The following is a 14233-nucleotide window of genomic DNA, read 5'->3' on the forward strand; positions in this document are numbered from 1 at the left end:
GCCAATTGAATGCCAGCTAGCTGTATGTGATTGGTCGGAGATTTGGACAGTACTCGCGTGTATGTGCGCACGCACCCAGCTGTATATGCATACACTAGCGTTGCCGGGTCATAGTGCTAGTGTAAAATAAATCAAGCCAGACGTGGAAATATAAACAGATTTTCGATCGTTCTTTTCGTGGACTTCACATGTGTCTTTGAGATGAATGATTGTAAAGGAACACTTGTCTGTTCACATCATCAAAGGGACAGAAAAAAAACATTTTTGTCATAGATTCGTTTGTATAATTTGGTGAGTCGCGATTGATGTAAAACAGAATAATGGGGATGATAAACAATGTAAACTTTAAGCAAAATTTCAGTTCATATATGTGTGTATGCGCGGGCGTGTGTGTGTATGTGAGTGTGCTTAATACCGAACGAATGAGAAAGAGGTGCTCAATACCTTGTGTAGAGGCTATAGTTTTTATTAAAACTGAATCCGAGGGACATTTTTCGAGACTCGAGTTTCAGACTACTACAAATCTTCAGGCGAGTTGTCGTCTGGAGTCACCAGACGAACTATCAGCTTCAGTTTTAATGATAATAAAAATAATAATAAAATTAAGAAGTTATGTATATAAATATGTGTTTGTGTGTATGTACGAGAGTGTGTGTATGCATATACATACGTACTTATGTATGCATTGATATATGTCTATATGTGTATGTACATGTATATATGTTTATATCATGAGTAGAGTCCACAGTGATCCGTAGGTAGGAGAGGTGCAGCCGGAGAGTAAATGTCCAAAAGAGAATCTGTAAAGGGTAGATAGAAAGTCCAGTTGCAGAAGTTCGTTTGTGGTAAGAAATGACAAGATCAACCATGTCGCCATGATAGATCGTTAGCCACTACACACATTTATTTCTCTCCTTGTTTCTCTCCTTGTTTTTTCTGTGTCCCTTTCTGTAGAAGAGCGTAGGCTCGAAACGTAAAAGACTTTTTCTATTCCTGAGCGTTATACTAATACATCTGTTTGTTTTGTACACCATCTGTCTTCGTCTTTTTTTTTTTTTCGTAAACTCTGCCTATATATATTTATACATACATCTATATATATATAGATACATATGTATAAACATGCATACATACACAGAGTGGTTACTAAAAGCAATGAACCCAATAAAATACAGTTTTATTCGAATTGTTTATCGTACACTAATACTTAGTTTCGCATAAACTCAGTGTTAAGAAATAAGTTAGTATTCAAAATGTTAAACATTTCAAACAAGTGGAAATTAGAAATAACAAAAACGTAATATTGCACAATATCCTGTTTTACATTTTGTTGCTTTTAGTGTTAACCTATGGGAATATCCAGTTCTATATTTAAGAGATGAAGGATTATGTACACTATTTACATTATTTACATTTGACGAATGTTTACCCTCATCTTGTTTGTTGTTAATACAAAGTTTCGGCTGATATACCCTTCTGCTTTCATCAGGTGTCTTGGGGAAATTTCGAACCTGAGTTATCATTCCTAAGATATTTGTCGAGCTTATTATTATTATCATTATTATTATTATTATTATTATTATTATTATTGTTCAGATCGCTGCCAGGAATCGAACTCGGAAACTTGGGATTATTAGCTCGCGCTTTTAACCACTACGCCACAGGCATATGGCGTAGAGGTTAAGAGCGCGGGCTAAAAACTAAAAAATTCCAAAATTCAGAGTTCGATTCCAGGCAGCGACCTGAGTAATAATAATAACAACAACAACAACAACATCGAAAAATACCTTAGGAATGAGAACCCAGGCTCGAAATTTCCTCAAGACACCTGATGAAGGGTGGAAGGTGTATCAACCGAAACGTGTTAACAACAAACAAGATGAGGACAGATATCCGTCAAATGTAAATAATGTAAATAATGTACTATAGGAATATGTTCAATTTCTTGTTATTTACAATGCATTGAACTCTTTTATTGAACTCAGGTTTTCTTGTGTTGAGCACTCTTCGTAAATTTTGCGCAAAACCTCTATGTTGATGTATTTTATGAATATTCATATACAAACATGCAAGATTCCGCTCTCTCTCTCTCTTGCTCTAAGACTTTTCTATTTTACCTGAACTAATACACCTGCTTCTTGTTCCCTCACCTGTCGTTTTCTTTTCTATACATTTGAACCATGTATATATATAGGTGTAGGAGTGGCTGTGTGATAGGTAGCCATAGGCTTAGGAGTGGCTGTGTGGTAGGTAGCTTGCTTATTAACCACATGGTTCCAGGTTCAGTCCCAATACGTGGCACATTGGGCAGGTGTTTTCTACTATGGCCTCGGCCCGACCAAAGCCTTAAGGGTGGATTTGGTAGACGGAGGCTGGGGGAGGCCTGTCGTATGTATGTATATATATATGTAATTATATTAGGGGGTATATCCAAACTTACAGGGAAAAATTAGATTTAGGATTAAATCAAATTTCACAGTATAAATATAAATTAAATTAGAGATAAAACCACTATTCGGCAAATCAAACAGTTTAAATTGAAATATAATTTAATTTAAAATTAACTTATATAAATTTTATATTTTATATATTTTGTATATTATATTAATTATATTTATTTTATGTTTTGATTTATGTTTTTCATTGTTTGATTTGCCTAATAGTGGTTTTATCTCTAATTTAATTTATATATATTATATATATATATATATATATACAGTTATGCTTATATATATTCACATATGCATATATATATACGTATATATATTTATGTATACATGCATTTATATATTTATATATGTATATCTCTCTATATATATGCGTGTGTGTGTGTTTACGCGCGTGTACAGGACACGTTCCGGTCTATCACAACGTTCTTCATTCTATCGTAACGCCAATGCCAGTATTACTTAACAGTTGAAAATGAAATACTAATAAATTCTTGCCAGGCACCATCAGTTGAAAGTATCTGTAACATTAATGTTTGGCGTAGAGAAAGAACTAGGTTAGTCCAGGTAGTAAAGGGTGGAACTTTCCTTCCTTTTCTTTCTTTATTTGTTTGTTCAATTATTTGTTTACTTATTTATGTACTTCTTTCTGTACTTCTTTCTGTACTTTTTCTAATGGATACGTTCGCTGTTTTCCTACTTCTGTTTTCTTTATTTAACTCGTTCCGTTTTGCTTACTTCCGCCTGCGGAAGTAAAAGTGCTAAAGTAATAAATTAAACCATCAAGCCAAAAGTGTTGCTTCGCAAATACTATTATAAAATTTGGGCGATACCATCTTGAATCAACAACAACTGTAACAGAAGGAGAAATAACGGCAACGCAATAACACAATGCGTATATGTGTGTGCGTGAGAATACACACACACACACAGTATAGATATATGAATGTATGTATACCATATATATATATATATTACTTATACCTATACAGACAGCGCGCGCAAATTGATTATATATATATGTATATGTAAATATATATATATATATATATATAATACATATATATATATATACGCACACATACATATATACATATATATATTACATACATACATACATACATATATATATATATATATATATATATATATACACACTCACACACACACACACATATATATATCTATATATACACACACACATACACACATATATATTATATATGAGCATGTGTCTGTATATACCTATGTACGCATATCCGTATACATACACGTTGAAACAGACACATACCAACATTCAGAAAAGCCGCAAATATGGATTGCCAATATTTTCCTTCTGTACTCACATATTTGTTAATATAATTGCCATGACAACGTCCATTGCCAGCATCAATAGTGCATATGAATGGTGCATGTGTACATGAGCGCGGGTATGTCTCTGGTGCGCGGGTATGTATCTACACCCGCCGTCCTTACTCATCATTACAATCACCAGAAACCTTTGTCGGTTACCCTTAGTTACCCTTGAGTCAACCCCGATCGAAGGGGCACTATGCGTTGATACACTGTGTATTGAACGTGTCTGTCTGTTTAAAAAAAATAAGGCTGGAGGGATGTGATTTCAAATAGATTTCACTGCTACAGCCAGCAGGATGTGCCACCGCGAAGGGGCATCTGTGTTGACCCCCAAGTACTTTACAGTACATCCGTTTGATCTACTTGTGGTTCTTCCTTTCCTCTCTTTTTTCCTCTCTCTCTCTCTTTCACTCACTCACTTTCACTCTCTCTCCCTATATATATATATATATATATATATATATATATATATACAGAGAGAGAGAGAGAGAGAGATAGTTAGATAGACATACATACATGCATACATATACATACATACATACATACATACATACATATATACATACAAACAAACATACATACATACATGCATACATACATACATACTTACATACATACATACATGCATACATACAAACATATATACATGCATATGTGTACACTCTTACTGGTTTCCATCATTGACTGTGGCCATATCGGGGTGCCGCCTTCAAGATTATATCAAGGCCATTGTCTTTATGCCAGCTTCGTAATTATTTGTAATTCAATATTAACCGAATGGTTATAAACAAACCTTTACGAATCAACACCTGTTCGTTTTGCTTTGTTTTATTTTTTTTTTCCTTTTTAACTCTTCACTTGTCCACAGTCTACTTTCACCCCTTTTTCAGTCCCTTCTTTCTTTCTATCCCCAACGGTTTCTTGCCGTCTTCCAATCACCATCTGATCGTCATAATAATTCTATTTGCTTCCGCCTTAAGCTATTCTCGGAGCTGCAAGCGATTTTCTTCCCCTGAAGCCAACAGTCATGTTTATCAACCCTGGGGCTCTGTTGTTGTTGTTGTTGTCGTTGTTGCTGTTGCTGCTACTGCTATCCCCTCTTCGTTCGGCCATCTCCCTCTTTCATTACTTATATCTTTATTCATTCATTTTTCTTTCTCTCTTTTTCTAAGAATCAGGGATTCAAGTGACCTTTACTACGGACTATAGCTTCTCTTTACAACCACTATAAATGTAAAGGCAGCGAGCTGGCAGAAACGTTAGCACGCCGGGCGAAATGCGTAGCCGTATTTCGTCTGCCGTTACGTTCTGAGTCCAAATTCCGAGGTCGACTTTGCCTTTCATCCTTTCGGGGCCAATAAATTAAGTACCAGTAACGCACTGGGGTCGATATAATCGACTTAATCCGTTTGTCTGTCCTTGTTTGTCCTCTCTGTGTTTAGCCTCTTGTGGGTAGTAAAGAAATAGGTATTTCTTCTGTCTTTACGTTCATTGGACTTATTCACTGGAAGCCTAGTACTTATTCTATCAGTCTATTTGCCGAACCGCTAAGTGACGGGAAGGTAAATACACCGCCATCTGTTGTCAAGCGATGTTTGCGGAACAAGCACAGACACACACACACACACACACACACATATATATATATATACACGACGGGCTTCTTTCGGTTTCCGTCTACCACTCACAAGGTTTTGGTCAGCACGAGGCTATAGTAGAAGACACTTGCCCAAGGTGCCACGCAGTGGGAATGAACCCAGAACCATGTGGTTGGTAAGCAAGCTACTTACCACACAGCCACTCCTGCACCTAGACATACCCATGTATGTATGTATGTATGTATGTATGTATGTATGTATGTATGTATGTATGTATGTATGTATGTATATATGTATGTATAGATAGATAGATAGATAGATAGATAGATAGATAGATAGATAGATAGATAGATAGATAGATACATCAATGCGCATGAGTACGTCTTTAAGTGTCTGCCTATATATTCTCTTCGAAGCTGCAGCGATGTTGAATAATAGGCAAGTCAACTAAAGTTCAAGATAAATGGATGTTAAATGTCAAGTAGTTTGTCATGAGTTAGCGGGGGAGTTGCAAACTCATACACAAAGCAATCAGAGAAGACAGAAACAATGTCAATGAGGGGTGGGGAAGTTCTTCCAGGGTCATTCAGTCTACTAGAAATAGCAGCTAAAGTTCCCTTAAAAATGCCCCACGGTCTTGAAAAGAAAATATGTAAATAAGTAAAGGTTGAGTTGGACAGTTGGTCCCTGTTATACAAAAGGATTGGATAGGAACTGCTGGAGAACCTTTGGTCATAGGTCTCCCTGATCAGAGCCAGCCTGGTTCTACTTATATTAAGTAATATAAAATAATACGGTCTATGTGTGCTTGTTTGTCTTATCATACACGCACACACACATAGTATACCGTATATGCGTATACACACACACACACACACACACACACACACACACAGAGGGTACACCACATATAAGGCGGCGAGCTGGTAGAATCGTTAGCACGCCGGGCGAAATGCTTAGCGGTATTTCGTTTGCCGCTACGTTCTGAGTTCGAATTCCGCCGAGGTCGACTTTGCCTTTCATCCTTTCGCGGTCGATTAAATAAGTACCAGTTACGCACTGAGGTCGATGTAATCGACTTAATTCCTTTGTCTGTCCTTGTTTGTCCCCTCTATGTTTATCCCCTTGTGGGTAATAAAGAAATAGGTATTTCGTCTGCTTCTATGTACTGAGTTCAAATTCCGCCGAGGTCGACTTTGCCTTTCATCCTTTCGCGGTCGATTAAATAAGTACAAGTTACGCACTGGGGTCGATATAATACACTTAATCCGTTTCTCTGTCCTTGTTTGTCCTCTGTGTGTTTAGCCCCTTGTGGGCAATAAAGAAATAAGAGTACACCACATATAATGTGTATATATAGGCGCAGGAGTGGCTGTGTGGTAAGTAGCTTGTTTACCAACCACATGGTTCCGGGTTCAGTCCCACTGCGTGGCACCTGGGCAAGTGTCTTCTATTATAGCCTCGGGCCGACTAAAGCCTTGTGAGTGGATTTGGTAAACGGAAACTGAAAGAAGCCCGTCGTATATATGTATATATATATATATATATATATATATATATATATATATATATATATATGCGTGTGTGTGTTTGTGTGTCTGTGTTTGTTCCCCTAGCATTGCTTGACAACCGATGCTGGTGTGTTTATGTCCCCGTTACTTAGCGGTTCGGCAAAAGAGACCGATAGAATAAGTACTGGGCTTACAAAAGAATAAGTCCCGGGGTCGAGTTGTTCGATTAAAAAGGCGGTGCTCCAGCATGGCCGCAGTCAAATGACTGAAACAAGTAAAAGAGTAAAAGAGAGAGTATACATACATACATACATACATACATACATACATACATACACACATTCATACATACGTACAAATCTATGCATGCATCCTTATAGATGCAGTTCAAAACAAAGATGTCGAATAGCATTCTAAGAGGTGGCAGAGTGGCAGAACAAGGAATTACAGAATCAACATCACGAGAAACAGGAGGTTACGGAAGAAATAGACAGATGTGGACATGTGTAGACTAAATTATAAGGTGAGTGGATGTTCTACGTGTGTACCACGGTATGGACTCTAGAAACCTTTTCAAGAACGCATTTATGAGGACCTACAGTGGTTCTAGCTTCTCCCTTATGATATTTATGCTGTCAAATATTGCTTACATATACGATGTATGTAGGTATGTGTATGATATATATGTAATGTATGTATGGTTCAGTGGTTAGGGTATTCGGCTCCCGATCGTAAGGTCGTGAATTCGATTCCCGGCGGCACGTTGTGTCTCTTGAGCAAGACACTCTTTCACGATACGCCAATCCACTCAACTGACAAAAATGAGCTGTATATGTATTTCAAAGGGCCAGCCTTGTCGCATTCTGTGTCACACTGAATATCCCCGAGAACTACTTTAAGGCACGCGTGTTTGTGGAGTGCTCAGCCACTTACACGTTAATTTCACGAGCAGGTTATTCGGTTAATCGGATCAATTGGAACAGTCGTCGTTGTAATTGACGGAGTTCCAGTAAAAAAAAAAGTATATTAACCGTCCACGAACACTTATTACAAACCGCTAATATGAAGGGCAAAGTAAACTGGATAGTCTAATTTACATATGTGATACTTTTATGAGCAGCAAGACCGAATATAAAATTATTTGTGTCTTAGCACTCTTTCATTTCGTTTCCATTGGTTGGCTAAGAAATCATTACATATGTTCTATAGTATATTATAGCACTGAAACTGAACTCTGCTGTTAACACACCTGCTGTTTAATGTTTGATTTAGCTACGCCAAATGTGTTAAAAATGTAAATTGGCCTATCCGGTTGAATTAGCCTTTAATACTATTGGCTTTATACCAATCAAGGCGATGAGTTCAAATTCTGCCGAGGTCGACTCTGCCTTTCATCCTTTCTGGAGTCGATAAAATAAGTACTAGTTGACTACTGAGGTTAATATAATCGACCTACCTACCCACTCCCACAGGCCTATAGTAGAAAGGAATATTAGTGGCTTTATACAAATCAAGGCGGCGGGTTGGCAAGACTACTAGCGCGTCGGAAAACAATGCTTAGTGGCATTTTTTCTGCACTTTACGTTCTGAGCTCAAATTCCATTGAGGACGACTTTGCCTTTGTTGGTTAATAAATTTGTTGGTTAATAAATTGCCTTTGTTGGTTAATAAGATAGGTACCAGCCAAGAGCTTGTTCCGATGTATTGGACGTTGCCCCTTTTCAAAATTGCCAGCTTTGTGTCTAAATTAGAAAGAATTATAAAGGGTTTATAAGTATTGGGTTCATGGATAGTTAAGGACGGTACTCAGTTGCTGACGAAGATTCCAACAATATTTGAAACGTCCGCGCAGTCCCTCATTTTCAGTCAAACAGCATATTGTACAGACACATCGCGTAATCGTCATAACGCACAATGATGGCTAATAAATCTATAGATATGTTTTAAATTACATTAAAACAACGAAACCAAACGCTGTTAAGACACCAATGAGAGGAAAAGGAAGGCATGGAGATGAGGAAAGAGTAAGAGATAGGGAGAGAGTAGGAGATACACATACATTTCTGTGAGGGTTTACAGATCCTGAATAAACAACGTAAACAACAAAATGCCAATACTACTACTACTACTGCTGCTGCTACTACTACTACTACTACTACTACTACTACGACTACTACTCCTGCTGCTGCTGCTTTTGCTGCTACTACTACTACTACAACTACTGCTGCTGCTACCACCACCACCACCACCGCTACTACTACTACTACTACTACTACTACTACTACTACTACTACTACTACTACTACTACTACTAAGAACAGCAACAACAACAACAACAACAGCAATAATAATAATAATCTTTTTTTATGTAATAAGTGGAATAATTTACGTTTGCCTCGCTGAACGTGACTACGAAAACGTGTCTAATATTTGTCAGCTATAAAATCTCAATGGCGTCCATTTCACCGAGTAACGACATATCTGTATGACATAACAAAATCATTCACGCAAATACACACACGTTTTGACATGTGCTTATATCTGTGTGTGTGTGTGTGTGTGTGTGTGTGTGTGTGTGTGTGTGTGTGTGTGTGTGGAGCGTATTTGGATTGGTAGAACGTAAGTGTTCGCTCTATATATTCAGTACATATAAACGGACGTATGACGAGTATTTTAGTAAGTTTCTTTCGTAAACCACACACTACCTTGTGCATATGATTTCTACTATTGCTCAGGTTCCATCCATCTATCTATCTATCTATCTATCTATCTATCTATCTATCTAGCCATCCATCCATCCATCCATCCATCCATCGATCTATCTATCTACCTACCCACCTACCTACCTACCTACCTGCCTACCTATCTACCAACCTGTCTGTCTATCTATCTATCTATCTATCTATCTATCTATCTATCTATCTATCTATCTCTCTCTCTCTCTCTCTATCTCTATATATATATATATATATATATATATATATATATATATATATTATATATATATATATATATATATATATCCATCTGTTTTACTTGTTTCAGTCATTTTGACTGCGGCCATGTTGGAGCACCGCCTTTAGTCGAAACAAATCGACCCCAGGAATTATTCTTTGTAAGCCTAGAATTTTTCTATCGTTTTTTTTTTTGCCGAACAGCTAAGTTACGGAAACGTAAACACACCAACATCGGTTGTCAAGCGATACTGGAGGACAAACACAGACACACATACACACGCACACACACACACCACACACACACACACACACACACATATATATATATATAAACACATCATCATCATTGTTCGACCGTGGTCGAGACAATGGAATTTACCATGCTACGCCAGACTTCACGGTCCATCATGGCATTACGGAGGTCCTGTTACCCACGACGGGCTTCTTTCAGTTTCCATCTACCAAATCCACTCACAAAGGTTTGGTCGGCCGGAGGCTATGGAAGAAGACACTTCCCCAAGGTGTCATAAGTACTTAAGGTGCTATATATAGTTAATATATATTTAATATATAGCTTGTGTGTGTTGTATATATTCATGTGTGTTCATGCATTCCATGTGTGTTGTGCATATTCATGTTTCTGTCTTAGGTGAACACCGTACGCTAAACTATAAGCTCCTGGCAAGTTTCCTGTTTGAAGCTAATTCTCTACATATATGCCATAAATGCCCTTTAACAAAGGATGGACGGCCTTAACTCACATTCCGTCTCTCCTTAAAAATAAAGTATAACACCTCATGCCTAGTTAAACGAGTCAGTAGTCTTTACTTTTGCTTTTTGTCTTTCTGTTTATTTATATAGTTTTGTTTTGTATATATTATTTTTACTTTCTCTTTCATCTTCCTATTTCAACATTTACTTTTCCGCTTTTTTTTCACTGACTTTTATTTTTATTTTCGGTATTACTTGAATTATGGGGAGATAATTGTCGGCAAGCAGCGAGGTTAAGAGAGCTGTAAAAAATAAAGAAGACAAGAAAACCTTCAGCATTAGCTTTTCGCCTTCTTTATCTTCGTTTTTATCATCATAATCCTTATCATAATCCTATCTATTTATTATAACCATCATCATCCATTATGTTGGCTTACATTTTCTTACATTTTCTTTCTTTCGTTTTTGATAAACTCGTTTTCTTTTTTCCTTTCTGTATTGAATTCTGTTTTTTTTCCCGTCTTCTGCCATAACACTCAACTTGCTCAGCCATATTTACACACTTGCAACCAACTCTCCCTTTCACTCTCCCGCTCTTTCTCTGTCTCTCTGTCTCTCTGTCTCTCTGTCTTTGCCTCTGTGTGTATGTGTGTCTATGTGTATTTATACTCATTCCTTCGTACATGCATGTACATAGATACATACATACACATAGATAGACACACATACATACATAAATGCATTCATTGGAACAAAGGAAACCACAAACAATAATAACGAACTCAATAATAGTTAATATGACATAACTATAAATACATATATAATATATATATATGCATATCTTATATATATATGCATATATATATATATATATATGCATATATATATATATATATATATATATATATATATATATATGCATATTATATATATATATGTATATATATATGCATATATATATATGCATATATATATATATATGCATATATATATATATATATATATATGCATATATATTATATATATATATATATGCATATATATATATATATATATATGCATATATATATATATATATATATATATGCATATATATATATATATATATATATGCATATATAATATATATATATATATATGCATATATATATATATATATAATATATATATATATATATATATATATATAATATATATATGTATATATATATATATATGTATATATATATATATGCATATATATATATATATATATGTATATATATATGTGCATATATATATATATGCATATATATATATATATGCATATATAATATATATATAGGAAGATGTTTGCATGTGTTCAGGTTTGCTCACAACTCCACACACTCTCAAATAAGATGGATGCATATAAGCATATGCGCGCGCGTACAACCCACACCATTTGTATATTGCAGATTAAGATTGCTCCCGGAAATAATGTGCAAAGAAAAGCCAGCCACCACATACGATGAACTGAATTTAATAGAATATTATTCGATTAGTTTTATCCGCCTTTTAGACCAGAGAGGAAAAAATACAGACAATATATATATATAAATTTGTATGTATGCCTAATGCATATATATTACATGTATAAACGTACACACACACACACACACACACACACACATATAAATATATAATATATATATATATATAGATATATATATATAATATATATTATATATATATATATATATATATAATATATATATATATAATCAGTAGTTGATGTCGCTATTGTAACTTTTTCCTCGCAGACTTTAGCGACAGCAGATACAGGTAGGATTAGATCCTAAAAAGAACGATGGTTAAGAAAAAAATGTATATAATAAAAAAAAAAAATAAGCTACAAAAATGTCTTCAGAATTTGTTTATCTTAATTATTATTATGTATAAAAAGAAGCTTAAAAGTCTCGAGAGAGTGAAACAAACGTAAAGTAAATCAATAATGATGTGAATGATAAAACACACACACACACATGCACACACGCGCGCGCGCACATACATACGCAAACACGCGCGCACATATTTGTGTGCGTGTTTTTCTTAAAACCCATAGAGATCATCCGTGTATTCGTAGCGAAATATATTGAATTCCAAGGAGGAATTTGGGAAGGCCAGTGTGTAAAAGAATAAAAAAAACAGCATTTCTCAAACTTATTTGACAACAAGCGAACCTTGAACTTAATGAAACTTCGGCGACATGTCAATGATAATAATCTTGATGATATCGAATGATGATGATGATGATGATGATGATGATGATGATGATGAAGAAGATGATAATGATGAGGATGATGATGATGATGTTAATGATGATGATGATGAGGTAGATGTTAATGATGATGATGATGATCATAATGATAATGATGTTGATGATGATGATGTTAATTATGATGATGATGATGATGATGATGGTGATTTATTTTATTGGCAACATCAGCCCAGACCTTTGAAGACAAATCAAAGACGAAGAAATATGCAAATACACAACAACAGGGTACACACGGAGTAAAAGCAAAGCATTTATATAATAACATTTAATCAATAAGTTATACGCCTGGAAATCTTTTCCTATCTGCAGAAAAAGTCTGAAGGCACTTTTTTATTTTCTGATCTGTTGATAAGGGCAAAAGTGTGGGTTTATTTTTATGATCTGGAAACAAAAGTTCATTCCCTGAAGGTTAAAGAAGGTTCACTCTAAGAAGTTCAAGATGTTCCAGAGCTAGTGATCAGCCCAGAAAGTCATCATGACGGTTTCTGGGATAACAAGGGCGTCATTCTCCTTGGACATCTGGAGCAAGTCTGTCTCAAACAACGAGTAAGTACATTGAGACACTTACAAAGCTTAGAGAAGCTATTAGGAAGAAGAGGTCAAGTAAAAATCTGAAAACGATCCGTGCTCATCATGACAGTGTGTGACCATTCAAACATTTTGGTATGAAATCAGGCAATCGGCAGATTGGGCTGGTCAGCGTTTCCCTGTAAACCAACGATACAGTCGAATCTGGAGCCCCTACGACTTCTACCTCTTCGGTTCAATGACGAACTGTCTTCGGGTTCAATGATCTAACGATAAAGACGAGGCTGTGAAGAATGGGTACAACAGTGCACATCTGAGTTCTTTCAAAGACGATTCGAGAGGCGAGTTCAGTGGTAACACAAATGTATTGCTTGTGATGGAGACTATATTGAATAGAATCTTTGCAAAGAGGGAGAATTTCTCTATTAACAACTGTAATTTGAACGAGCAATTAACAAAAATGCTATGTCCACCGTTCCATTGCTTCCAGTAGAACGTTCGTAGTTATAGGTATTGATTACGTTCATTCTCCTTTTTCTCATTTAGGAAGAGCGTGACTCAGTCTATTACCTGTATACATACATACATACATACATACATCATACATACATACATACATACATACATACATACATACATATATAGGTATAGGTATAGATAACTCCCGCGAGGGAACGATGCACGATGGATCTAAACGATTGTAATGATTAACAAAAATCTCGCGAATTCCATTTTCTCTCTCTTAAATATGTCTTATATATATATCTCGTAAATGTAAGGGTAATACATTAAAATAATTTATTACCAGTGGTTAGCATGCATAAAT

The 14233-nt window shown here is 35.7% G+C and overlaps 1 protein-coding gene across 3 annotated transcripts in view; it reads right to left on the reverse strand.

The window, feature by feature from the left end:
• LOC115218567 (neurogenic locus protein delta-like) overlaps nucleotides 1–14233 on the reverse strand; it is a 109184-nt gene that overhangs the window by 54610 nt on the left and 40341 nt on the right. Inside the window, exon 1 of one of the 3 annotated variants that reach the window (XM_036508157.1) lies at nucleotides 3328–3333. The exons of the other annotated variants lie outside the window; for them this stretch is intronic. The gene's annotated coding sequence lies outside the window, so the exon portion shown is untranslated. Of the gene's footprint in view, nucleotides 1–3327; nucleotides 3334–14233 lie in introns of those variants that run through there. 3 annotated transcript variants of the gene reach the window in all.

Source organism: Octopus sinensis, linkage group LG13, assembly GCF_006345805.1.
Source record: "Octopus sinensis linkage group LG13, ASM634580v1, whole genome shotgun sequence".
Classification (NCBI taxonomy): Eukaryota; Metazoa; Mollusca; class Cephalopoda; order Octopoda; family Octopodidae; genus Octopus; species Octopus sinensis.